Source organism: Procambarus clarkii, chromosome 2 (assembly GCF_040958095.1).
Source record: "Procambarus clarkii isolate CNS0578487 chromosome 2, FALCON_Pclarkii_2.0, whole genome shotgun sequence".
NCBI classification, from domain to species: Eukaryota; Metazoa; Arthropoda; class Malacostraca; order Decapoda; family Cambaridae; genus Procambarus; species Procambarus clarkii.
Window position 1 is genome coordinate 49,064,418 of NC_091151.1, and position 4,480 is coordinate 49,068,897.

The 4,480-nt window shown below is 46.2% G+C and overlaps 1 non-coding gene across 1 annotated transcript; it reads left to right on the forward strand.

The window, feature by feature from the left end:
• Positions 1-3,996: 3,996 nt before the first annotated feature.
• TRNAT-CGU (transfer RNA threonine (anticodon CGU)) lies at positions 3,997-4,069 on the forward strand. Its single transcript has one exon. It is a non-coding gene; the product is annotated as a tRNA-Thr (tRNA).
• The last annotated feature ends 411 nt before the right edge of the window (positions 4,070-4,480 follow it).

The following is a 4,480-nucleotide window of genomic DNA, read 5'->3' on the forward strand; positions in this document are numbered from 1 at the left end:
GGATCGAACCCGGAACCTCAGGACTACGAATTCGAAGCGCTGTCCACTCAGCTGTCAGGCGCCCACGATAACGTGATCACGATAACGTGAGTTTGTCCAATAGATGTCAAGTAATAGTATAGTATACCTCACAACATAACATTCTTGGATTTTAAGTAAAGTTTTTGTAAGTAAAGTTTCTTAAAACCTCACACATGGACCTGTGTACTCACCTAAGAAAGTGTGTATTTATTTGTGTCTGGATAGTCGACCTATTAGCTCTTGGACCCCGCCTTTCTAACCAATCTATTTTTCCTCTATTATGTCTATTACATATATTTGTAACACACACACACACACCAGGAAGCAGCCCGTGGCAGCCGTCTAACTCCCAAGAACCAACTTACTGATTTACTGCTAGGTGAATATAAGCATCAGGGTGAAAGACAAAGAAACTCTGCCCATTTGTTTTTGCCTCTGACGGGGATCGAACCCGGCCCCTTAGGACTACGACCCCAGAGCGCTAACCACTCAGACGAGGCCTCACTAATTGTTAGTGTGAGTGTGTGTGTGTGTACTCACCTAGTTGTACTCACCTAGTTGTGTTTGCGGGGGTTGAGCTCTGGCTCTTTGGTCCCGCCTCTCAACCGTCAATCAACAGGTGTACAGATTCCTGAGCCTATCGGGCTCTGTCATATCTACAATTGAAACTGTGTATGGAGTCAGCCTCCACCACATCACCCCCTAGTGTGTGTGTGTGCGTGTGTGTGTGTGTGTGTGTGTGTGTGTGTGTGTTTGTTTGTGTGTGTGTGTACTCACCTAGTTGTGCTTGCGGGGGCGGGGGTGGGGGGGTTGAGCTCTGGCTCTTTGGACAGGTGTACAGGTGTGTGTGTATGTGTGTATGTATGTGTGTGTGCGCGCATGTGTGTGCGCGAGTGTGCGTGCGTGCATGCTCCTCTTCTCTTGATAAAACGCATCTGGCAAAAATTAATAATTCCCAATAGATTCACAAAGTATTTGCTACAGTTTGCTGAGAGAGAGTTTGTCTGTGTAAAACGTAATTGTGACTCTCCTTTGATCATGTCAACTGTGGAAAGTGAAGCTGGACAAGGACGAGATGCTGAACACAACACTCCAGTGAGAGGCTGCTGACTCCGCTTTAAAATTACCCCGGTTAACCCATTAGTAAATCTTGTCGATGGTACAAAAGCCACTATAATGCAACTTGTCGATGGCACAAACGCCACCACAATGCAACTTGTCAATGGTATAAAAGTCACTACAATGTAACTTGTCGATGGTATAAAAGTCACTACAATGCATCTTGTCGATGGTACAAACGCCACCACAATGCAACTTGTCGATGGTATAAAAGCCACCACAATGCAACTTGTCGATGGTATTAAAGTCACTACAATGCATCTTGTCGATGGTACAAACGCCACCACAATGCAACTTGTCGATGGTATAAAAGTCACTACAATGTAACTTGTCGATGGCACAAAAGCCATTATAATGCATCTTGTCGATGGTACAAACGCCACCACAATGCAACTTGTCGATGGCACAAAAGCCACTACAATGCACCATATCGATGGTACAAAAGCCACTACAATGCATCTTGTCGATGGTACAAAAGCCACTACAATGCATCTTGTCGATGGTACAAAAGCCACTATAATGCACCTTGTCTATGGCATAAAAGCCACTATAATGCATCTTGCCGATGGCACAAAAGCCACTATAATGCACCTTGTCTATGGCATAAAAGCCACTATAATGCACCTTGTCTATGGCATAAAAGCCACTATAATGCACCTTGTCTATGGCATAAAAGCCACTGTAATGCACCTTGTCTATGGCATAAAAGCCACTATAATGCACCTTGTCTATGGCATAAAAGTCACTACAATGCACCTTGTCGATGGTACAAAAGCCACTATAATGCACCTTGTCGATGGCACAAAAGCCACTACAATGCAGCTTGTCGATGGTACAAAAGCCTCCAGAATACACGGAGCCGCTCAATAGCCGATCGTGGCACACAACAAACGCTGCATTATACGACCACTTAGGCCTCACAAACACAGGCAGGCCGCCCATAAGCAAACAAACCAATAAACTGCGCCTTCCCCGCCGCCCACACTGAGAGTTTGCATCAAAGGTTACGGGACCAGCACGAAGCCCAATACATGTTCTCGCTCATACCAACACTTCTCACTATAAGGAAATTGGCCAGTTCTCTTCCACACTGTTAATGAATCATAAGCGGAGTGGGCTCCGGGATGTTGTTGTTGTTTAAGATTCGCTACCTGGAATAAAAAGTTCCATGTAGTACGGGCTATGGTGAGCCCGTAGTCTGGGAGTTGTTCTAAGTAAATAAGTAGGCATTCATCAGTCTCAGGAGACTATGGAGTTGCGCTCTGGTTGTCGGTCTGGAGTGGCCTCACCAGGGCGCAAAGCCTGGGTAGGTTGCTTCGGGGGAGAAGCTGTTACCCAGGCAGCAGGTCCCCCCTCTCCACGGCGCTGAAAGTCTCCAATGGAAATGCATACGCCAATACGATTGGTTCCAGCGTCGTCGCAGGCGCTGGAAATGCTCTCGAAACCCGGTTTAGAGTCAGGCTTGTTTTGAGATAACTTGGTCCAAATGATCTGTTGCTAGGATCAGCCCGCATGGCCAAGATATCCACTACAACCCGTGTGATCCGGCGCTTCTTGTAGGAACTTCTATACCAGAAACACAAAGATTAAAAGCCAATATTTCACGAGGAAGACGCCGATCGCTCCATAAATCTCCACCCAAGACGTTAGTAATGCAGTATTTGAAACTTGGAAAACCCTGTTATTAATTTTACTTCGGGAGCAAAGAGCGTAAACTTTGACTCTCGATCAAGCGTGTTCAGTGGCCGCGGAAACTTGATGAAATACAGTGGGATGTTGACCAGACCTCACACTAGACCAGGACGGACCGAAACGTCGTCGTCCCTTCACCTTCTAATGTGGGGACGACGACGTTTCGGTCCGTCCTGGACCATTCTCAAGTTGATTGTGCACAATCGACTTGAGAATGGTCCAGGACGGACCGAAACGTCGTCGTCCCTTCACCTTCTAATGTGGGGACGACGACGTTTCGGTCCGTCCTGGACCATTCTCAAGTTGATTGTGCACAATCGACTTGAGAATGGTCCAGGACGGACCGAAACATCGTCGTCCCTTCACCTTCTAGTTTGTGGTCTGGTCAACTTACTTTAGCCACGTTATTGTGATTCATCGCCTGCAAATACAGTGGGAGGTGAAGCGCCCACTAAACCCACTCAGCTCAGAGCTTCCACAGCCTGGCTACACTTTAATGTAGTTGGAAAATATACGCCACAGCTCTGCACGACCACCTGCCGTACTGAATGGCCTTGAAAACGGCAAGTATACTTAATTCAACCATCAACACTACAAGCTGGAGGAGGGAGGAGGCACTGGTAACTCTCCCACATCAACAAAACAAACAGCTCCGTACCCCAGACTGTAACATTAACGTCGTGAACAGGTCTCTGCGTGTTTTAACTTCCGTCTCAAGCAATATATATCGGAGCGGCGTCTTGCGCGCCTCATAAAGATTGGCGTAACCTCATAATACACCTCATGTGTTCATACGGAGAAGCGCTCGCCTTGGAAACACAAACCGAAACTGTCTCTAGTTTCCGCTTGTCACAACTTGTAACAAAGTTGTTACATCTTGGCTTAACGTGTTTATGACGTATTAGAACGTTGTTACAACTTGCTATATTGGTTGTTATAACTGGTTAGGAGGTGTTAAAACTTGTTCGAACGTTGTACCAACGTCGTAGTTTCAGTGTGTTTGGCGGGTCTTCAAGGCCACACCAGCACCCATACTTAGCTTTTAATATTTATTTAACTTTATATACAGAACGGTACATTTAATGACATTTTTTTAAAGCCATTTTGAGATTATCGCCATAAGAAAAGTGTTAAATACTAGAGAAGTATATGTAAAGCAACGGGTGCCTCGTAGCCTAGTGGATAGCGCGCAGGACTCGTAATTCTGTGGCGCGGGTTCGATTCCCGCACGAGGCAGAAACAAATGGGCAAAGTTTCTTTCACCCTGAATGCCCCTGTTACCTAGCAGTAAATAGGTACCTGGGAGTTAGTCAGCTGTCACGGGCTGCTTCCTGGGGGTGGAGGCCTGGTCGAGGACCGGGCCTCGGGGACGCTAAGCCCCGAAATCATTCCAAGATAACCTCAAGAGGAACCCACGTAATTCATATATAAATAATCGCCAACAGAACCTAAACACCTAACCTAACCTAACCTAACCTAACCTAACCTAACCTAACCTAACCTAACCTAACCTAACCTAACCTAACCTAACCTAACATGACCTAACCTAACCTAACCTAACCTAACCTAACCTAGCCTAACCTAACCTAACCTAACCTAACCTAACCTAACCTAACCTAACCTACCCTAACCTAACCTAACCTAACCT